Consider the following 24,098-nt stretch of genomic DNA (forward strand, 5'->3'; position numbering starts at 1 on the left):
AAAACAAAGAAAGAGAAGGAAAGGAAAGGAGCCGTGGGGCTTACTCAGCACTCTCAGGGACACCAAGGAAAGCACTTGGAGGAGGATCAAAGTGCATCAGTGAGAATATCCCGTCGTTGTATCGGGGGCGTGAGGCGCTGACTCATAAGCATGGAGGTGGCTTCTGGGGGTGGTGTCATCGATGGAGAAGGCAGGTGGCATCAGCTGTTGGGAGGTGCAAGGCTGGCATCGCGGACCCGGGAGGAAGCACGTGTCGCCGGTGGGAGTCCCGTCCCCCTCTGAAGCCCACTGTCCTTGGCCCTCCCGTGTCCCCGGCCACCACTGGTGAGTCACGTCTTGACCACAGACATCTGACCCTCGCGACTCTCTCACCGCCCACGCTGGCCTCCCGGAGAGGCACCTCCCGGACATTCGCTCTGGCTCCTTCTAGGCCTTTCCCTCTCTGACTCTCCGTAAATACCAGATGGCAGACGCTGCTCAGCACTGTTTGCCGGAAAGGAGCAGATGCTGCCGACGGCCCTGTCTTCACCGTCACGGTTTCTCTTGACCTCGTCCTTCCGTGAGGCTGCTGTCCATTCTGTCTTGTTCCCTTCAGCAGCGAGTGTCTTCACACACCGACCTCCCTCCTTTCCTGCCATCCCTCGGCACCCGTCCACAGGTCAGCCGGGCCTCAGGTTCTTCTGATGCTGCCCCAGGAAACATGGCACCACCTCCTTCCCAGCCGAAAAAACCGCAGTCAAGAGCGAATCTTCTGGGAGCTGCTCAGCCCTTCGTCCTGTGCTCATATCAGACTCTTCCCAAAGTCCCACTGATTCCAACATCCCTTTCTAATCTGTTCCTTCTGCTGCACCCACTGCCATTTCCCTTGTCCTCATCGTCCCCCTGAGGACAGTGGCAGACAGAGACACTCCCACGCCCCACTCCATCCATTCTTCCCTTTGTCCTTTTGGTCATAGAGCCCCTGAGGGTCTGTTGGGCTCACGGTTGCCCTGGAGGGTGCCTTTCCCCACCTCCCTTGCAGCTACGGTGGTGTGAGGGCACGCGACAGCCATGAGCTATGGAAGGAATGTGCTGGCGCCCCAATGCCTCCTTCCACTCTCTTGAAGGCCAGGTCCCGCTGGTGCCGTGTGGTGACCCAGGAGACAGGGATTCCATCTGCTCTGTTCTGTCTCCTGGGGATTACTGTTCGTAAGTGCCTACTGTCCAGTCCCGGACTGTTCTTTCATACACTTTGACTCTATTTCTTGAGTGGCTGAAGTGGGAGGGTAAGTCCAGTACTCCCACCTTCACCAGAAGCAGAACTATGGCACGCGATGCATCCTATGGACTTTCTCAACCTTACGACTGAATGCCCACATCTTGGAATGTGTCTCAACACTGAACCTCTGAGTCCGTGGGAGGACTCAGAGCAGGAGGGCTGCAAATCTGGGAGGCATTAATGAATTACACTTCTTTGATGTTCCTTGTTCTATTCTACCAAAAACCCAATCCAAGTGGTTTGGTCCCTGTGTTAAAAACTTATGTAATTAATCCTTACCCTATTCGCCGTGCCTGAGGGCCGAATGCGTTCTCCACCCAATGGGCAGTCTTAAGACGTTTATAGATTTTCTTGTGAACTGAAGAAATGAGACTTTCCAAAGGGTCACCGTAAATGCCATGGAACGCAAACTATATTCCACTGCACGATGGTAGTGATGGTGGCCCAGATGTGGGACAGGGAGCATTAAGCGTGCAGAGGTCCTCCACTCACCCATATGTGAACTGCTTCTGGATATTTAAGAGAGACAAGAAGTCTCTGGGCCTTCTGGGCATGAAAAGGAAAAACACAACAGATATTTGGAGAGGCGGTAAGCCATGAAAACAACAGGGACCATACACTGGCTGCTCCCACGTGACAGTGCTTTCTGAGGCCAAGGCTTCCATGCCAGCAAATACAATTAAGATCTGCCGTTGACCCTTAAACTACACAGCCGTGAACTGCATGGGTCCGCCAACATGTGGATCGTTCTCAGTGAATACAGCACAGCCCCGTTCGTGCATTCTCTCCTCCTTATGATTTTCTGATTCACATTTTCTTTTGTCCAGCTTACTTTGCTGCAAGAATACAGTATGTAATACATATAACGTATAAAATTTAGGTTAACGGGACTATTTGTGTTACTGTGAGGTCTCCCAGTCAATGGTAGGGTATGAGTGGTTAAGTTTTTGGGGGGTCCGAAAAGCGACACAAGGATTTTCAACTGTTTGGGGGGGTCCGTGCCCCTAACCCACCCATTGTTCATGGGTCAAGTGTCTTTTAGCTCACAGTTGAATCCAGTTTTCTAACAAGCTATTCACTGAGCTTTAAGGGACATCTGGGCTTGTTGCCACCCACACCCCCACATTCCAAATTTAAGAGTTTATAGAATCATACAGCTCAGCCCTAACTACAGATATCCCAGCTCTTTACTACAAGGTTCACACCCAGGACTCTAAATCGAAGTCCCAGGGAGGATATTATCAAAATTCAGGCGCAGCCCCACCCCTGGCATTCTGGTTTAGCAGGTCTGGCAAAAAGGAGAGAATCTTAACCATCTTATTTTGGGGAAAAAAAAAAAAAGAATCTCCAGTTATTTCTGACGCACCCCCCCTTCCAAAGTCATCACTATAGAGCAAAGCAGTGCCTTCAAAATAGTTAAACTTCCCAGTTGATCATGTCCCATAATGATGTGGATAAGAACATGACACATTTGCAGGCAACAGCCCAGCAAAGAAGATAATTTCCTTCTGTATGCTCATTAGCAAACCGGGACAATTCCTCTTGCCTCCTGCCAATTTCTGCAGAAGCTGGAGCCGCGTGTGTTCAGCTGCCTCACCACCCGCCCCTCCGCCCCCGATACAGGCGGCTGGGTCTCTACTGGGTGGAAATTACACTGGCTCGTTTGTGGTTTGCAAGACAGGATATGAGAGCATTTGGGCAAGTGAAGGGACAGAACTCCAGGGAGTGCTAAGTGCATGGGCCTTGGTAGCAAAGGGGGAAAACAAATGGGAAACAGAAATGCAAAGATTCGCTCTCCTCTGAGGCCAGAGGAAGGCGGGAAGGAGCCACTGGTGAGTGCTGGATGAATAATCGCAGATAGTGGGTGGATGGCTGGGCTGAGGGAAGGCTGAGGAGACTCCGTCCCCACGCCAGCGTAGAGCAGCCACATCTGGGAGAGAGGCTGGCAGTCATGGTGGCAGGGCATCGAAACCAAGTCAAGTACACCCATGGAAAGCTGCGCCCCATCCCTCATCATCGGGGAAATGCCAGTCAAAACCACCATGAGATCCCACCTCACACCTGTCAGAATGGCTCGAATCAACAAGACAAGAAACAGCAGGTGTTGGCGAGGATGTGGAGACAGGGGAACACTCCTACACTGTTGCTGGGAGTGCAAGGCGGCGTAACCACTCTGGAAAACAGTATGGAGGTTCCTCAAAAAAGCTGAAAATAGAGCTACCCTACCACCCAGCAACTGCACTACTCGGTATTTACCCAACGAAAATGAAAATAATAATTGGAAAAGACAAACGCATCACTATGTTTATTGCAGCGTTATTTACAACAGCCAAGATATGGAGGCAGCCCAAGTGTCCGTGGACAGAGGAATGGACGGAGAAGCGGGATATATGTACCCCCCCACACACACAGAGACACACGGTGGAGTATTATGGAATATTACTCAGCAATAAAAACAGCTGAGACTGTGCCATTCGAGACAACATGGATGGAGAAAGTCAGATGGAGAAAGACAAATCCCATATGATTTCATTTATATGTGGAATCTAAAAAACAAAAGGAATGAACGAACAAAAAAAGCAGAAACAGACCCGTAAGTACAGAGAGCAAAGTGATGGTTGCCAGAGGGGTGGGGTTACGGAGGGAGGGCAAAATGGGTGGAGGGGAGGCGGGGGAGAGCTGCCAGGTCCGGAATGACTCGGTCCCAGGAATAAATGGTACCGCCCCGGGAATACAGTGCACGGTGTTGTAACAGTGCTGTGTGTGATGGGCGCTGGCTACCAGTGTGGTGAGCACAGCATAGCGTATGGCGTCGTTGCATGGCTCTGTCGTGCACCTGAGACCAATGGAACTGTGTGTGACAGCCACCATGAAAAACCAAAACCGAAGAACGCAAGTCAAGCACGGGCAAAGCTGTCCCATGTCAGCTTGGCATCATCTCACTCCCTGTCCCAAAGTAGGTTGCTGTTCAGAGGCAAGAAAGGCCACTCCGTGGGGCTGAAATTCTTCCCAGACTTACTGAGGTTGCCAAGAACGCCGGTGTAAGCACAGGCGACATGAGGGAACGATGTTTTCTCACGTGATGCTTAGAATCCGGCGAGCGCTGTGTTCCGTCCTAGGGAATGCGTTGGGATATCATCACAATGTCAGATGGCCCGCCTTGGACATCCGCGATTCTGGAAATTCCCAAGCAGAGCTGGTTAAGCCTTGTATTGGCCTTTGAGTCTCTGACTTGGGAAGTTCCGTTGGGCGCGCTGGTTCCCTCCACACAAGTGCAGGGCTGGTTTCCACTGAGTGCACGACCTCAGACCAGGTCACACACTGTCAGATGAGCCGTTTATGTTTAAATCTTTCCTCTTCACAGACTGGGCAGTATGCAATATTCCACTCAGTACACTGAGGGCAACGACAACGAAAAATGCAAACGCGTTTAGGAAGATGAGAAACACATTTACACCTAGGAGAGAGAAAGAGCAGCCCCAGCATTTTATGAGAAATGCAACTATTAGGCAACTGGATACAGTGGCAATTAAGGGGGAAATCTGGAATTTTCAGAGATATTTCAAGTCTAGGGCATGTTTTGCTTTCATGATGTTCGGTAGTTTTGAAAGGAAGAAGAGGGTTTGGGGAGGGGGGTTGAGGGAAGGGGTAACTGGGTGATGGGCATTAAGGAGAGCACATGATGTAATGAGCACTGGGTGTTATATGCAACTGATGAATCACTGATCTCTACCTCTGGGAAAAGAAAAAAGAAAGAGAAAGAAAGAAAGAAAGAAAGAAAGAGAGAGAGAGAAAGAAAGAAAGAAAGAAAGAAAGAAAGAAAGAAAGAAAGAAAGAAAGAAAGAAAGAGTTTCGCTTCAGAGACCCAGATAATTACAGCTGATCTGAACTGTGCATACTTGATTCCGGTTATGGATAATGAGAACATTTACTTTCTCCGTCAGTGTTATTAGGCACGCTGGTCCACACAGTTCAATGTATAGAGGAAGAAGGTACGTGCAGGGTTATGCACCTGAGAATTAAAATCTTTCGACTTAGCAAGTTTGACCCGGAAGAACTCCACGTTCGGGTGGTGACTATGTCCTCTGTGTTCCCTCAGTGATGCTTCCCCCGGTGACGTCTGGCATAGTTTGATTTACTCAATATCTGTTTGGGATCTAAGAAAATGTCAGTTCTGGAAGGCTGGGCAGAAACAAAGTCTTCGCGTCCTCCATGTGTACTATAAGGATGAATATTTCAAGCACGTACATGCTTCGTGTTGCAAACCAGAGGTGGTCAGGACCCGTCTAGACTGGGGTGATTGTCACTAAAGGTGTGACGATGCCCCAGGTTAGAATTCCCCAAGCTGGTTAATGTCACTCCCTTTCCTGGGCTATCCTACCGGAACTCTGTCATTACATCACTAAATAGCACAGACATGCAGTCATACGTACAGATATATATATACATGTGTGCATATATATATATATATGATGTGTATGTATGCGATATATGTGTATATAATATATATATGATGTATATATGATGTGTATATAGCTTATATGTCATGTATATATGTACATGATATATAATGTATATATTATGTATATGTATGTATAAAATGTATATATGCATATATTGTATATATTATTTGTATATATGATGTATATATTTATATATTATATATAGTTTATGTCATATATACGTGTATATGTGATGTATATATTATGTATGTATATGTATATATTTTGTCTGTATATGTATATATAATGTATATAATGTGTTATATATGTATATATGCATATATTATGTATATATCAAATACATGTATATATATATATATTGTGTATATTATGTGTGTATATAATGTATATATTTTGTGTATATATGCATATATATTATGTATATATATATTCCCTGGTTATATGCAAGACCCAAATGCAGGTGTGTGGGTAGAGTACACCATAAGTGAAAACTTGTTACAAAATGTGAGAACAGCAAACAAATGCCAGGTCTTAAAATCTCTCGCGTCCCTCAGCAGCCCTCCCTACTGGGAATGACGCAAAGACTTTCCTTCCCTAAAAGGTGTTCCAGATGGGCAGGGAGGGTCCTCACTCATTCCACCCCTGTTCCCGCCCTCAGAGATTAAGTCAATGTCACACCCATTTCAGGATATCAGAATTTCGGTTCATCTGGGGTCTTCGTGGGCTCACGAAATCACAGGGGGAAGAAGTAGGAACTCATGAGCAGGGTGGATTTGTCCCTTGGTGGCATGAGGTCCTGCAGAAGGAGACGTCTTGACAGGACCGTACCACGGGACGCGTGCGGTGATTTCCAAGAGCGCAAACACAGGGCTGCCCTGCAGGAAATGCTTCAGCCTTCCTGTCTATCGAGACCTATGGGGGTGAGAAGGGAAGACGGTTTGGGGATGAAAGGGAGGCACACGCGTCATTCACAGGTGTTAAATTACGGTGAGATGTCTCCCATGGAATGAACATGGAAGGCCACAATCCCAGGAAAAGCGTGCAGTAGACGGGACTCATCTTGCCTGGTTTAAAACCCGTGGGGCATCTGAGATCCCAGGCTGTGACCGAGGCGCTGGCGTGACTCAGCTGAAGTCTAATACCCCTGAAAATTTATACACCCATGCTCCCCAGGAGAGTGCATTCGGAGATGAGATAAACCATCAAGGTCCAAGCATTCGATAGGTGAGGGACCAGGACAGGACCATTTGGGTGCAAAACAAGGAAAGGGTTGCAAATTGCAAAAGGACAAATAAGGCCATTGCCCCCGGCAGCCAACTCCCTGTAGACAATAAAAAACACTGTCCCTCTGGTCCTATTGGGGTAACTGAAACCCCCAACTTGAAGGCATTCTATTGCTAAGATTTTCAGCAAATCCAGGGATTTCTGCCCAGGGTGCGTGATTAAGAACAGTGGTCATGAGCTTGGCGAGGAAGGATGAAGGGGTTGGTCAGAACGTCCTGGGGATCAGAAAAGGTGTCTGTCAGCGGACACACGTCCAGGAGAGAAAAGCTACTCCAGAAGGAGAAAGAGAATGAACACAAATCTCTCCATGTCACAGTGGTGCCCAGGGCACGCTGACATTTTCAGACTCTGCCATAAATGTAAGTGACGGCTCCAGGGAGCCCGACTCAGTTTTCTTTGCCAGCAATGGGAAGGGTTGCTTTTTCCTTTGTCACGGGAGGCATGTGTGTGCGTGTGTAAACCGAATCCAATCTTTCATTCTGGTGTCTACTGGTTATTTTCCATAGAATTATGTCTGCTTGCATTTCCCTTTTCTGCTCTGCTTGGTGCCCGAAACACTGAAGCTTCAGACCATTCTCCAGGAAGCCCTTGCAGGCAGACTCCAGCACGGCCGGGACTCAGGGACTGACACACATCTGAGGGTGGGACGAGGGGTCCTGGACCTCACCCACCACAGGCTGCAAACCCCCAGCCTCACACTCCCCCCAAGGGACCACCAAACACACCTGTCCTCGCCAGGTCCCTCCAAACACACCATGTCTTCCTGCATCTCTCCAGCCCCACAACCCACCCAGGTCCCTCCAATCTCACACTGACCCTCCTAGATCCCTCCCCTCCAAGCTCACACTGTCCCTACTTCAGGTCCCTCCAACCTCACACTGTCCCCCCCAGGTCCCTCCAACCTCACACTGTCCCCTCAGGCCCTTCCAACTTCACACTTCCGCCCCACCAGGTCCCTTTAACCTGTCACTGTCTCCCACCCGCCACCTTGTTCCCCCCGACCTGTCTCCGCAGCTTACATCTCAAAAGCCTCCTGCGTCCCTGTCATCCTCCCCGCGTTCTGCCCCACAATGGAAACAGCCTCGGGGAGTGATGTCGGCAGACCTGCTGTGGGCAGACTCTGCCCCCACCTTTCACTCGTCCTTGGATAAGGTCCTGTCACTGGACCATCTGTGGCATGTGCTTCCTGGGTTCTGCTGGGGACCCCTCGCACTCCCCCTTCTTGCGGTGAGCTGTGCCTGTCATTCCAGTCACTGTTCCATCTGGACATCTTAACCCCTGCCTCATGCCCCATCAAACCACACAAAGGTCTCTGGGTCATAGAGTAGTTTAGTAATTAAAAAAAAAAAGTCTGAGATCTAAAATTTGCAAGTTTCTTGTTCAGAACGTAGGGAGAACACCACCGCAGGGAGAGCCTCACTGCCATTCTGCTGGTGGGGAAGGGCTGCCCTGAGTTCCAAGCAAATTCGGAACGAGTGCCCTCTGGAGGCTTGCATCCAGCACGCAGACACCTATGGGGGTGCTCCTTGCTAAAACTCACAGCTCAAGTTGACCGCCAGTCCGTTGCTGTGCTCTTAAGGGGATTCTTTACGCACTTGTGGAGTTTTCACAGCTCGTTGTGTGACCTCCACCAACGAGCTTTATGTTATCAAGTAATGACTTTATGTCATCAAGTAATTAATGTCATAAAGCAGATGTCACGAAGCGAACATCTGGGGCCGTGGTGGACCAGGTGCCGTGTGCTCTTCCTGCGCTGGGAACTGGGCTAAGGAAGGACCGCCAGTGAGGAAATCCAAGTTTACTTTCTTGAACACGTTGGGGAGGCGCTAATTTTCTCACACTCTCTGCGCTCAGAGAGTGGGGAAGAGGAGGAGGGTGCTTGTCATTTTACTCCCCTCCCGTCCTCACCGCTAACGCGCACACACAGATTTGTGACCTCGACACGGCTCACTCGCGTTCATCTGCTCCCGGCTTGGCCAGAGGGAACAACAGACGAATTACCGAATTCTGTCCTGGATTCAACTATAGGAATGTTTGGTTTCCTCAAAGAATTTACAGTCCTGTGCGAGTAGCTTGACGTCGAGAGCAAACAAACCGGAGGCCCGTGGTAGGAAACTGAAATCCTGATGTTTAGAAAGTCAGCAGTGCTCGGTGACAGCCAGACGTTTCTGCAAGACTCACCAGGTAGTTTTCCTTAAGAGAATTAGTAGCAGATGAGCGTCAGACTCAGACAAAACTAAAAACAAACCTGAAAGCTTCCGATATTTGGAAGGATCAGGGCCTGTGTGGTGGCTTCAAGATGCCCAGGAACCCTCCTGTTATCTATCTGCTCTCACACCCCAACACATGACTTCCATCCTCAAGGTTGACTCGTGGCTCAAGGTGGATGCTGAAGCTCCAGCCATCGCTTCCACCTGCGTCCCTGGAAGCAACGATGAGGAAGCAATGAGGAAATAGCTCTTTGTCAGCAGCTTTCCTAGATGCCCATAACACGGTGAGTAAAATCCCCTGAATGCAGTCACATGGCCACACCTAGCTGAACGACAGTTTAGCATAAGCTTAACAAAGCTGCAGATTGTATCATCCCCCAAAAGCACATGGCTTAGATGCAGGTTAGCCTGTGGGTCTAAACTTCATCTGCTAGTGAGAATCTCTTTGATGGCATTCGACACAGAGACAACGTTTGTGAAGTCAACACTCAGCCCTGAAGACTCTGTCCTCTGGGGTCACCAACTAACATCTAAAAAGACCTTCTCCAACTACTGATAATGAGAAAAATCTCATTTTCATATGCAGACAAGAGAATGGCAATAGAAGTCGAGAGGGAAAGAGAGAGAACAGGCATTAGACCGCTTCAGTATTTCCCAGGCACGTTTGTAAGCCCGTCAGACTCATGACATCCCACGCACGACCTGACCATCCTCCTGGGACGGGCACTGTGACCATCTCTCACGTCAGCATCAGGGAACGACAGTGCGGGGAGATAAGAAAATGTAGCCAAGTTTCCACATGCAGTAAGTGGAGACGCCATTACTTGTAGGGACTGGGTCCCCAGTGAAACCCCACAGAGTGTCATGAAAACTTATTTCTCTCTGTTCCTCCTTATTATTGTCATTAGCCAGTGTTTAAATTGTGAGCGGAATTCCAACTGCTCTGCGCTTACGTCTGGTGAGACAGTCAGAAGACACCATGACGGGGCGCCTGGGTGGCACAGTCGTTAAGCGTCTGCCTTCGGCTCAGGGCGTGATCCCAGCGTTCCGGGATCGAGCCCCACATCAGGCTCCTCTGCTATGAGCCTGCTTCTTCCTCTCCCACTCCCCCTGCTTGTGTTCCCTCTCTCGCTGGCTGTCTCTATCTCTGTCACGTAAATAAATAAAATCTTAAAAAAAAAAAAAAAAAGGAGACACCATGACATGAAGAAGACCTACAGATGGCCAACAGACACATGCAAAGACACTCAATGTTACTCATCATCAGAGAAACGGGGGTGACAATACCTGTATCCAGAATCCAAATAAAATAAGGTTCTGGTAAGGTCTACACATCTCGGTCAAATGCATACACATCTCAGCCAAGTGCATGCACGTCTCAGGTGAGAGAAGAGCCAGGTGCAGCCAAATGCCCCTTCCCTTCCGAGAATGTGTTTGTTGGCTCGGCACACATGTAGACACACTGATTCCGTGAAAGGCTTGTAAAACGTCACCTAAAATGAGAACACTGAGAGCGCGCTTTCAAAGCAGCGAAGGCAGTAGAGATGAAATAAAACAACAACAACAACAGCAACAACAACAAATGGGAGGGTTGTCAGTCGTCTGGAGAATGTGATGAAAACAGAAAGTCCATTTGGGCCAATCGCAGAGAAGGAGAACATACAATATTTTTATTCAATAGCAAGAGTTTGGAAGTGGTCTGAGATGCTGGGACCATTGCCTAAAATTTTCCACTTCCCTCAGCCAGACGAGAAACAGCATGGAATAAAAAAAAAAAAGCAAGCAAGGAAAGATTATTGCACCAAGAAAAATACATCCATTGTAGCATCTCATGAACTAAGGCGGAATGGAAAAATCAGAACCAAGCCATTCTCCTAGGCCAGCTCCCCAAATGCAAAGAAATGGGGTCGGGGAGAGGCATTTCCAAGGGGAGTCAGCCCCTGGTCCTCATTTGAGACAGAATGAAGTGACTTACTACCTTGAGTCTCTGACACGTTGTCCCTTTCCAACCCAAAAGCACCAGATTCCAGAAAGACATTTCAAGGACAGCAAATACGTTACGACAACAAAGCAATGTGATTTCTGGGGTACTGAGAAGGTAGGTGCCTGTATTAGCGTGCTCGGGGAACCATGACAACCCTAGACAGAGCGGCTTCTACAGACATTTACCGTCTCCAGCTCCTGGACGCTGCGAGTCTGAGATCCAGGCGGGGCCGAGGCAGGTGCCTCCTGAGGCCTCTCTCCGTGGCATGTAGACCCCATCTTCTCCCTGTGTCCTCACGTGGCCGTCCCTCTGTGTGTCTGTGTCCTCCTCTCTTCTGATGGGAACACCGGTCCTATGGGACCAGGGTCCATCCTACAGACATCATTTTACCTTAATCGCCTCTTTAAAGACCTCATCTCCAAATGAGCTTACTTCCTGGCATACTGGGGGGTCAAGACTTCAACCTACAGATTTGGAGGGAGCACAATTCAACCTATAACAACATCCCTTCCTCACAAAATGGTCTGCATATGTGGCTGGCTTCTGATCAGCATATTTTTTATGCAGAACGGGAATGTAGGCACCACTAGCCGGCATTAGGGGACATGACATAAGAATCACTTAGGGGGGCAAACTCAGGTCATGATGAACTTTGTACCTGATAGCTTAAATGTTGGGATTTTATCCTCTAAATCAGAGGGCGGCAAACTACAACCCGTAGTTCGAATATGGCCCAGCATCTGTTTTTGTAAATAAAGTTTTATTGGCACACAGCCATGCACATTCATATATTTTCTATGGCTGCTTTTGCGATACCAGTGGCAGAGTTGGGCAGGTGCCATGGAAACCAGACCACCTGCACAGCCAAAGATCATTACGACCTGACGAATTACAAGAAACGAGGGAGGTAAGGAGGGGCCCACCCGTACTCGAAATGATGGGGAGTCACTATATCGGATTTGATTCCAGAGAAGGATACAGTCCCATTTCCAGTTTTATAATTACCCAAGCAGCACTAGAGGGATTGACCCAGACGCAATTAATAGATGGGATAAGACCTCAAGGAAGATGAGACAAGGAGATAAAAAGACACAAGTGCACATGGGACTAGACTGGGAGAAGCACTTGGTCCAGGGAGCCTTAAATTCGCATCAAGACGTAGACGGTAAGTCCATCTTCTGAGAAAGAAAACGGGGACAGACGCAGTCCTGAAACCCACTGTTTGTGGTACTTTGCTACGGCAAGCCTAGGAAACTAATATAATCCATTAACAGAGCTGTGTGTTCATATAGTTGTATCGATAGTGCCTTTCAATCCCACCAAAGCTCATTAGTTGTTTAATTAGTTCGGTTACATCCAGAAAACGTCCAAGCTATTGTCTAATCCCCAAATTTCAGTGGGGAACAAGATTCTGTCATCAATCTTTGCTTAGGTCATTATTCCTTTATCTGAGCCCCCGAAGGAGAATCCATAATGAGAGAAAGGGCAGGTGTTCCCTTTCCTTCTTCCCCTTTGGGCAGAAGGCACCCTGTGGCCGCAGGGACTCTGGGATCCTGTGCCCGATGCTAGGACGGAAACTGGAGAAGCCTCTTTACATCAGTGTGTTTTTCTGCTTTGTCTGTTCTTAAGCAAGAAGATAAGGCTTTACTGGCACGCTCCCATGGAGAGGATTGCTTTCAAGTTCAGAAGTTCATGGCACATTAGGGGATAGTTAGGTGTCAGATGAGAAACCGGTCTACAGACACTGCCCAAGAGTTTTTCCTGCCATGCATATGGTTCCCAGGTCTATATTTTAAGCTTTAATGATGGAAATCAGTCTCCTGTTCCATAATGCAAAAAGTGTCACTTTAGAGGTGGAAAAACCACGCATTTCGCGAGGATACACTTTTAAAAATGAGAGCACTTATCAAAAGAGGCAAAAGGTGGTAAAGGCCCAAATGATCATCAACAGACGAATGGATGAACCCAGTGTGGTCCACCCAGACAGCGGAAGGTTACTCGGCCATGAGAAGGAAGGAAACATTGGCACCTGCTAATAGATGGACAAACCTTGAGAAGATGTTGCTCAGCGAAAGACGTCAGATACAGAAGGCCACGTGCTTTATGATTCGATTTGTATGAAATGTCTAAAATAGGCAAATCCATAGAGACAGAAAGCAGATCAGTGGTTGGCTGGGGCTGGCAGGTGGGAAATAGGGAGGGGTTCAGGGTCTCCTTTTGGGGGGATGAGAATGTCCTGGGACTAGATAGAATCGGTTGTTGCCTTTGCCCAAAAAACAAATAATTCAATTTAAAAATGGCAGAAGACATGAACATTTCTCCAAAGAAGACATATAGATGGCAACAGACACGTGAAAAGATGGTCATCATCACTCATCATCGTGGAAATGTAAATCAAAACCACAAAGAGATACCCCCTCGCACCTGTCAGAATGGCTAAAATCAACAACACAGGGAACAGGTGTTGGCGAGGACGAGAGAAAGGGGAGCCCTCGTGCACTGGTGGTGGGAATGCACGCTGGGGCAGCCACTCTGCAACACAGTACGGAGGGTCCTCAAAAATTCAAAAATAAAAATACCCTGTGATCCAGCAATCGCGCTACTGGGTATTTACCCCCAAAATACAAAAATACTAATTCAAAGGGATACATGCACCCCTAAGTTAATAGCAGCATTACCTACAATAGTCAGGGTATGGAAACAGCCCAAGTGTCCATCTATTGATGAATCGATAAGAAGATGTGGTACATATAGACAATGGAATATTATGCAGCCATAAGAATAGTGAAATTTTGCCATTTGCAATGACATGGATGGAGCTAGAGATATAATTCTAAGCAAAATAAGTCAGAGAAAGATAAATACCATATGATTTCAATCATATGTGGAATTTAAGAAACAAAATAGGCAAAGGGGGAAAAAAGAGAGAGAGGCAAACAGAAACAGACTCCTAACTCTGGAGAACACACTGACGGTTACCAGAAGGGAGGTGGGAGGTGGGATGGGGGAAATAAGTGATGGGGATTAAGGAGTGCACTTGTCATGATGAGAGAGAAAAAAAAGAAGTGGTTGTTGTTCAACATTGTGGCTGTGCTAAATGCCACTGAATTGTTTACTCTAAAATGGTTAATTTTGTTATGTAAATTTTGCCTCAATAAATTATTTTTAAAACAGCATATATTTTTTATTTATATAAAATATAACATGCTGACCACAGCTAGATCCTGGATAAAGTAACACAAGCCTTGAGATCACCACTTAAATATAACCATTTTCATGTTCTTATACCAAACAGATAGATACGTAGGTAGATGGATGGATGGACAGATGGATGGATGGATAGATAGACAGATGGACTGGATGGATGGATGGATGGATGGATGGATGGATGGATGGATGGATAGATGATAGATAGATAGATAGATAGATAGATAGATAGATAGATAGACAGACATGATGGATGAATGGATGGACTGATGGATGGATGGATGGATAGATAGATATGATGGATGGATGGATGATAGATAGATAGATAGACATAGATAGATAGATAGATGTAGGGATAGAAGTAGGGAGGGATAAATGGATGAAGGACACATGTATGGATCGATAGATATGATGTATGGATGGATGGATAGATGGATATTGATAGAAACATGGCAGATATACAGATATCAATAGAGATACACTCTTGTTAATTTTACTGAAATAAACTTTTGTACACCTTATTAAAAAAAAAACAACTAAGCAGGGTCTAAAAAATCCTTCCTAATCCTTTCCTCCTCAAAAATAGTAATGATAATAAAAAGCAATATGTGCATTGGTTGAAGACATTAGCACAACCACTGACTGGCAGAGCTCATATCGGAGGACAACTAAAATTCTGGGTATGGCTCTTGTTCAGTTACCAGGTATCTATTTGCATTATGTTTTGATTTTCAGCTTCATCGATTCTGGAAGGTTCTCAGATTTCTATTTAAGAAAAATTTTATAAGTTGAAGACTTACTTCTTTTCCGAATATTGTTGCTGTCCTTACCCTCCAAACTCAAAGGAAAGGAGATGCTAGCTAGCCACGGGGTCTGCATGGACCAGGCAGAACCAGGAGCTGGATGTTTCAAGCAGCCACATCAGATGGTTCTTTATCCTTCCAAAGGATTTGCAGACGCTTGGCCACGTGCTGCCCTAATGGCACGTTCCCACAGATCCCACTGCCATTTTCTGGGTCCCAGCAATCTAGCCCTGAGCATAATGGCACATAAAGTACTTTTTATTTCAGAGCTAATTCATCTGTGCTCAAACGTCCTGGCTTGGAGAACCATAGACAAATCCAAAGCAAACCAAACTTTAAAGGGAGGCGTGTCAGTATTCCTCAAGGAGCCAACCTTCACCAGATAAGACACTAACTGGTTCTAACTGGCCGGTGAATCACATTAGCCGTGCATGCATGGACACAATCATCCTATTCAGTATCTAGACATCCATACCCTCTCATTAACTCAAAGCAACGAGCATCTGCACACAAAGCCAGAAACGACGGATATTTTTCCAGCGGCGAGTGGGGTTCAAAATGCACAGCACCCACCACACGCCAGCCGTCATGGCATGAAAGCGTTGATTAGTGCAGCTGATCAGATTAGAGTGTGGGACCGCAGCGCGAAGCCTTTTCCTTTGGAAGATGAAGAAGGTGGGGTTTGCAGAGACTCCGTCCTGCTGGTTCTAAGTCACTCACCCTCCGTGAGAGTTTCAGATCACTGAACCCCAAAGAAGCGTGCGAGCCGATGGAAATTCTCCACCCGGGGAAATTAGTGTCGCAGACATTGCAGGGCACGGTTACTTATTTAGACAAAGAAGATTTTATTTCTTACTTCGTCAGATGCGCTGGGGGCAGGGTGTATCTGAATCGGGCTCTTTGTATAAATATTGCATTTGTAAGTTGGGGAGTACGGATCAAGTGTCATGAAGTGTGCTACCTATCTCGGTGTTCAAGCTCCCCGTGCGTGGTTATCCTCCCTGAAAGAGGAACTCTAGGCCATTTCATTTTTTTTTTAATGTTTTTTTATTATATTATGTTAGTCACCATACAGTGCATCCCTGGTTTCCGATGTAAAGTTCGATGATTCATTAGCTGCATATAACACCCAGTGCTCCATGCAATACGTGCCCTCCTTACTACCCATCACCAGTCTATCCCATTTCATTTTTTTTTAAAGAGTGGACTGGTGTTTTCGTCAGAGCCAGAAATTCAACATGGTGGATGAAGAAAGTCAGGCTGGTTAGTTAAGAGAGAGAAGATGAGCTCTGCCCAAAACATGGGTGAATTATCCTTATTCCATAAAACAGGTCCTACTCAATCCATAATAATATGTAAATAGGAAGACTCACTTCCCAAAGAAGTTCATTTTGAAGCTGAATGAGAGGAATCTACTGGAAAAATTAAAATACCTCCCAAGTGCCCGGGCAAGACTTTTTAAGTGGTATCCAGTGCCCTCTCATGGAGACTATGTGAACAAAAACATCCCCTTGCCCTATTACAAAAAATACCTTTTTGGGTATTATAGACGAGCTGTTTCCAGCATAAAGAGAGAAGGCAAACACATCTGCAAATGTTCCTTGTCCATTTATATACTCGTTCCATCATCCACAAAACCACAATCAGCAATATCGGCAAATATTCTATACGCGACTGACGGATAGGTTTACAGTTCAAGTGACTATAAAGTCAACTGTTTCTTCCTCTTTCCAAAGATTAAGCGGCCATGAAAACAAATTTTTTTCAATGGTCAGTTCTGTCAGTTTGAATCTATCTGGGCTTATTGTTAAAGAGTTTTGCAAGATCTGCCAGGTTCACCATGTAACGTAATCCACCAGCAAGAACAGAATAACGCCTAATATTTCTACAAAGTTTAACAACCGTTGAAAATATCTTAACAAGCGCAGACCCCTGAGGCCACAGACAGGAGACACAGGGTTTTTCCTTGCGTTATTCTGCATGATGACACTTTTTCATTCCTGGTCCCACTAGCAGATTTCAGAACTGAAAAAGAATGTGGCAATCCTTAATTGTTGAATTCATGCAGCCAGAAGGCTCTGAGCTCAGAGAGCCAGGGACTTTCCAAAGTGTTGGGAAGAAGCCCGTGCAGAAGGCTCGACATGGAGAAACCATGCTCCTGCTGGGCGTTGTCCCTTCATAGACCAGGGTGTGACAAGGGAAGAGGCAAATGTATTACATTCTAAATTGTCCTCACGGGGCTCATCGGACCTCAAGGTACTCAACAGGGATGACAATTGTACCTCCGGGGAACCCCTGTCAAGGTGTGAAGATAATTTTGGTTCTCACAACATGGGAGACAGGTGTGACTGGCATCTGCTGGGTGCACGCCAGGGATGCTCATTGCCCTAGAGTACACAGGACTCCCCACCCCAGAGACCATCGAGTCCCAGATGTCATTATTGCTGAGGTCACTCCAGCTGCCTTAGCAAGTCTGTCTATCTACCTACCTGCCTATCTACTCATCCATCCACCCCGATATCTATCTATGTATCTATCTATCCATCCTGATATCTTTCATCTATCTATCCATCTATCCATCTATCATCTACTTACCTGCCTATCCATCCATCCATCCATCCATCCACTTATCTATCTATAATCTATCTATCTATCCATTCTACCATTCATCCATCCATCCCTATATCTATCTACCTACCTAACTACCCATCCACCCATTGTCATTCCTCCCTATATCATCTATCTATCCATGCACACACTTATCTATAATCTGTCTATCCATTCTACCATCCATCCATCCATCCATCCCTATATCTATCTATCTACCTACCTACGTATCCATCCACCCATCATTTATCCATCCCTATATCATCTACCTATCCATCCATCCATCTATCCATTCATCATCCCTATTTCCATCTACCCATCCATCCCTCCATCCCTATTTCCATCTACCCATCCATCCCTCCATCCCTCCATCTGTGGCAGTTATTGTAACCAGGGTGACTTTATCCCCAGAGGACACTTGGCAATGTCCAGAAACATTCTGGTTGTCACAGCTTGGGGCACCCCTGGGACACAGCAGGTGGAGACCAGGGGTGTTGCTCAGCACACCACAACACATGAATAGCCCAATCACAGAGGGTCATCTAACCCCATGTGGTTGACACTTGAGTGCGGCTGAGTAAGGCTGATGCAACCAGGAGAGACTCCATTCATTATCCACACCTGGAAGCTCCAACAGACAACGAAAGCAAAGGGAGACGTCATACAAAAGATGAAAGGCTTGACGAGATGCCCTAGGAAGCACAGAGAGCCTCTAACTCAGTGCTCGTTCCGTAACTAGCAGCACCTCCACCAGCCAGGTTCTTAGTGATTCTCCAGGTCAGACTTCCAGAATGGGAATCCTCATTTTACCAAGATCCCTAGTGATTTCAATGCACGTCAAAGTCTGGGAACAAGCAGACCGTGCATTCACAACATCTTCTGCACAGCCGAATGCCAAGGCACGTGTAGCTCTCGGCCTGGATGGCCCATCAAATCCACCTGGGGAGACCGAACAGCTGGGTCTGGGCAACGAGGTTTTTAGAAGGTCATTAAGTGATTCCCAAAATGCACTCGAGTTTGAGAACTATGGTTTTAAGAAGTGTCCTGCCCTCTGAGCCCAAACCCCACGCCAAACCAACTAAGTCAGAATCACTGGGGTTGAGTCCCACCATGGCGGGTTTTGGAAATCTGGTGGTTCTGATGTGTGGTCAGGGGGCAGAAACTACTTGGTTGGTTCTCAACTTGACCTCGTTTGTCTCAATCACCCAGAGGGTCTGATAAACAGAGTTGTTAAGTCCCGCCCCAGATTTTCTGAATTTTAGCAGGTTTGCAATGGGACCTGAGAATGTGCATTTCTCAGAAGGGCCCAGACGGCATTTATTCTACTGACTTGTTTCTCATGTTTTTCCCAAAGTTGAAAGTTTCCTTTAAATAGGCACGGTTATTCCTCAGGACAGCTCCAGAGGTCTGCACTGGAAAGCAAGCGACTTTTTCATATGGAAAATATGGATAAAACTTCATTCTATATTATTTTAGGAAATAAGAGGTCATTACTGGCATTGCAAACTTGAATCGCAGTAGCTATTAAGGCTTCAAAGACAAAGAATAAAGAAAATGTGCTCAAAATTGCCAGTGTGGGGACGCTCATGTGTGCTTCCTGCCTTGTGTCTGTCTGCAACTGAAACCATATTTCCAAGACCCATGGAGTTTTGCAATCCTCGCATTGAGCCTAGTCAAAGAACTTCAACCTAATTCTTTCCGTTGAGCCAACAAAATAAAGCATATGAACGGGGAGATGGGCAGTGGGGGATGGTAAGTACACGGGGTGAATCCCTTCACAGGGAGTGAGCTCACTCGATCACTCAGCACTGAACTCAGCACAGTAACCAAAGTTTCAGGTAACCCCAGGGCCTCCCTGCCTGAGACATCGAAAATGGCCACCACCTTCGCCACCACCGTCCCCACCAGGAATGAATGGTTTGCGTGCGTGTAGGGGAAGGTTTTGCAGCTGGGGAAGCTCAGAGAATGTGGAGGGGTTGTCTTTAAGAAAAGGAATTCAAACATATCTTACTCTTGGCAGATTTGTACAAATGTACAGCTGTGTGAATGCACTGCCTGGGCCCCTTGGACAGTTTTGGAAAACGCTGATGGAGAGCGGTGGGCGGGTTAGGGCGGGGCAGGAAGCAGTGTGGGCCATTTCTGCCTGACTCAGAACTCCCGCTTTGCTCTGGGGCTCCTCACAGGCCTGGCCAGGACATCCTCAGCACTGTGCTCCAGGCTCTGGTTCCCTCCCTCCCTCCCTCACCCCCCAAACCCCTCCCCCGCTCTTGCTGTCCCTCTCCCCTTTCACTGGGGTCAGGTCTGCTCCCTCTTACCCTTCACAAACATTTACCCCCGACAATTCCACCCCGGGATCTAAATGTACTCCCTGAAGGACCTCCCGTGACCCCGTGTCTAACTGGTCTGAAAAGAAGAACAGATTAACAAACTGAAGAAAAAGAGTGTAAAGCAAGAACGGGGAAAGAAATCAGAGCAAAAGCATTCCAGTCGGGGTCACCAGGACGCTCAGTAAAAGATGAGTATTTTGATTGCTTTCAAGTGTGACACAGGAAGTAATCCAACAATGCCACTCCCTGGGGGTACAGACAAAAATTTCAAATTGGGATCTCGGAGAGCTATACACACCCCAGGCGCACTGCAGCACTATTCACAATAAGCAAGACGTAGAAACAACCTAAATGTTCATGCACGGACGAGCAGATACAGACAAAACGATGTGGATATACAGACAACAGGTACTAATCAGCCTTAAGAAAGAAGCCACATGCAGAAGAATGAAACTGGACCATTTCCTTAAACTATACACAAAAACAGACTCAAAATGGATGAAAGACCTCAATGTGAGACAGGAATCCATCAAAATCCTACAGGAGAACCCAGTCAGCAACCCCTGTGACCTCAGCCTCAGCAACTTCTTGCTAGACACGTCTCCAAAGGCAAGGAAAACGAAAGCAAAAACGAACTACTGGGACTTCATCAAGATAAAAAGCTTTTGCACAGCCAAGGAAACAGTCAAAAAAACTAAGAGACAGCCCACGGAATGGGAGAAGATATTTGCAAATGATGAATCAGATAAAGGGGCTAGAATCCAAAATCTATAAAGAACTTATCAAAGTCAACACCCAAAGAACAAATAATCCAATCAAGCAATGGGCAGAAGACATGAACAGGCGTTTCCGCAAAGACGAACGGCCAACAGGCACATAAAAATGTGCTCAACATCACTCGGCGTCAGGGAGACACAAACCAAAACCACAATGAGATAGCACCTCACACCTGTCAGAGTGGCCAAAATTAACTAGTCAGGAAACAACAGGTGTTGGCGAGGATGAGGAGAAAGGGGAACCCTCCTACAGCCACTCTGGAAACCAGTATGGAGGTTCCTCAAAAAGTTGAAAAAGGAGCTACCCTGCAATCCAGCAATTGCACTACTGGCTATTTACCCCAAAGATACACAGGTAGTGATCCGAAGGGACACCTGCACCCCAATGTCCACAACAGCCAAACTGTGGAAAGAGCCCAGATGTTCATCGACAGATGACCGCATAAAGAAAATGTGGTTCATATATACAATGGAATATTATGCAGCCATCAAAACGAATGAAATCTTGCCATTTGCAACGATGTGGATGGAACTAGAGGGTATTATGCTGAGTGAAATAAGTCAGTCAGAGAAAGAAAATCATCATATGATCTCACTGATGTGTGGGATTTAAGAAACAAGGCAGAGAGGATCATAGGGGAAGAGAGGAAAAAATGAAACACGATGAAACCAGAGAAGGAGACAAACCATAAGAGACTCTGAATCTTAGGAAACAAACTGAGGATTACTGGAAGAGAGGGGAGGGGGACATAGTGTTTAAAAAGAAAAAAGAAAGAGAAAGAAAGAAAGAAAAAGAAAGAAAGAAAGAAAGAAAGAAAAAGAAAAAAAAGAAAAAGAAAAAGAAGGAAGGCAATCCTGCCATTTGGTGCAACGCAGTTGAACCTGGAGAGCGCGGAGCTCAGTGAAATAAGCCTGGTGCAGAAACACACATAGTGAATGATTCTACTTATCAGAAGTGTCTGAAATAGTCAAACTCACACATACAGGGAGGATGGAGGGTTCTGCTGGTCCTAGGCAAGAGGGCAATAGGCAGTTGTGTATCAATGGTAAATATGTTCAATTATGCAAAATGAATAAATTCTAGACATCTATCGTACAACGTGGTGCTTACAGTCACCATGAACTGGGTGGTTTATCAACAAAAGAAATGCACTCCTCACATTTTGGGAAGCTGGAAGTCCAACATCCAGGTGTGGGCAAGATTGGTGGCTGGCGAGGACTGTCTTCTGGTTCATCACGCTGTCTTACTGCTGTGTCTTCACAGAGCGGGGAGAGAAAAACGACTTCTTTCAACCTCTTGTTTTAAGGGCACGATTCTGATTCACGGGGGTCCCACCTTCATGACTTCACGTCCTCCCAAAGGCCCCACTGTGGAACAGAATCAACCTGGGGTTTAGGCATCAAAAACATATGAATTTGGGGGGACACACACAATCTATGGCACCCCTCCATGCCACCCCCATAACGGCTGCATCAGATCACCTGGGAGATGCCCTTGAGATGCAAATGAACAACATCCAGTCACATGCATGACTCAGCCCATGGAACAGCCACATCTTGCGTAGACACTTGGACCGAGGGTCTGCCCACATGCTGCATTTCCACCTTTCGTGGATCGTCCAACTTGCCCGTTCTGTCTACAGGACATTACGTTTGCTCTTTGTAATGAGAATATTAAAATACGTACCTCGACGGGACTTTAGAGATCATCCAGTCAAACCCCCTCTTCTCCACAGACCACAAAGGCGTACCAATCGGATGGAAGCATTCAATCCCGTCTTCTAAAAGTGAATATATTTCCTGTTCTCACTGTTGAAACTCTGAAGCCATGGATAAATTCAGGTTATTAAAGTACACCTTCCTACTAAAAACAAAATGAGCTTCAGTGCTGTTTTTGATAAAATGATCTATGTCTTATTCACAAAAAGTTCTCTAGTGGTATCAGTTTTTTGTCCAGTTTGAGAAATAACTGACATGTATCATTGTGCAAGTTTAAGGTGTATAGCCTAATGGTTTGATTTATATATGTTGTGGTTTGATTTATATATGCCACACCTTCTTTATCCATTCGTCCATCGATAGACGCTTAAGTTGTTTCCATGTCTTGGCTGTTATAAGTAATGTTGCTTTGAACATAGGTGTACAGATAGCTCTTCAAGTTAGTGTTATTTCCTTTAGATGTATTCCCAGAAGTGGAATTACTGGATCATACGGTAGTTCTATTTTGAATTTTTGAGGACCCTCCATGCTGTTTTCCAGAGTGGCTGTACCAGTGTGCATTTCGACCTTCAGTTAAAAGGGTTCCTCTTCCTCCACACTGTCGTATCAATTTTGATTAAAGCTTTTACATTTAGACAAGGTCATCAAAGCATGAAATCTTTCACTTGGGGAAAATAAGTAAGAAAATGCTGAGTTAAAAAATGGCTCTATATTCCTGTGAAAACATATTTTAAAGCCAACTGTGTTATACGTGAAAGCGAGATGGAATATGCAAGCTCTCTGTCCTTCCAAGCCCGCCTGAGTCAGTTCTCCAGAAATCCTCAGGGTGATCTAAAATTGGGATGAGTTCAGAAAATGTTTGTTAGACCTTTGTGGGAAGATTAATACTTTGGCTCTGAGTCATTCTTCTGCAGAGGAGTGGTGTAATCACTTTCTGTGCAAGGAGCTGAGAGAGCTGTTCAGATTTAACGGATGGATGGATGGCTGGATGGATGCATGGATATGAACAGATGGATGGACAGAAAGATGACAGACAGACATGACAGATGGGTGGATGGATGGCTGAAGAGTTGGCTGATAGGTAGATAGATAGATACGATGGATGGATAGATGGATAATAGATAGATAGATAGATAGATAGATAGATAGATAGATTCATGATGGATGGATAGATGGATGACAGATAAACAGATAGATGGATAGATAGATATGATAGCTGGATGGGTAGAGAGATAATACAGTTAGAGGCAAATGTCTTTTCCTATCATGGAAAAGTATCAAAATGCATTAGTAAATATCAAATAACATGAAAAATATTTACTTAATTTTCAAAGGAAAATGGACTATCATGAAACTAGCGTTCAAACCAACAGTCTTCTAACCTTTGTCATTTACCATACATCAGGGCTTCTCAATATTCATACTATTTGACATTTAAACCAAATAATTCTCTGGAGTGG

At 46.1% G+C, this 24,098-nt stretch overlaps 1 long non-coding RNA gene across 4 annotated transcripts in view; it reads right to left on the bottom strand.

The window, feature by feature from the left end:
- Positions 1-23,723, bottom strand: part of LOC109489877 — a 37,675-nt gene extending 13,952 nt beyond the window's left edge. For 2 of the 4 annotated variants that reach the window (XR_004622317.1, XR_004622319.1), the window contains exons 1-4: positions 22,080-23,723; positions 10,503-10,708; positions 6,400-9,427; positions 4,278-4,654 (exon numbers count right to left, since the gene is read on the bottom strand). This is a non-coding gene — a long non-coding RNA (uncharacterized LOC109489877). The remainder of the gene's footprint in view (positions 1-4,277; positions 4,655-6,399; positions 9,428-10,502; positions 10,709-22,079) is intronic. The other 2 variants (XR_004622318.1, XR_002143032.2) reach the window with 2 other exon arrangements.
- Positions 23,724-24,098: the final 375 nt, after the last annotated feature.

Source organism: Ailuropoda melanoleuca, chromosome X, assembly GCF_002007445.2.
Source record: "Ailuropoda melanoleuca isolate Jingjing chromosome X, ASM200744v2, whole genome shotgun sequence".
Taxonomy (NCBI): domain Eukaryota; kingdom Metazoa; phylum Chordata; class Mammalia; order Carnivora; family Ursidae; genus Ailuropoda; species Ailuropoda melanoleuca.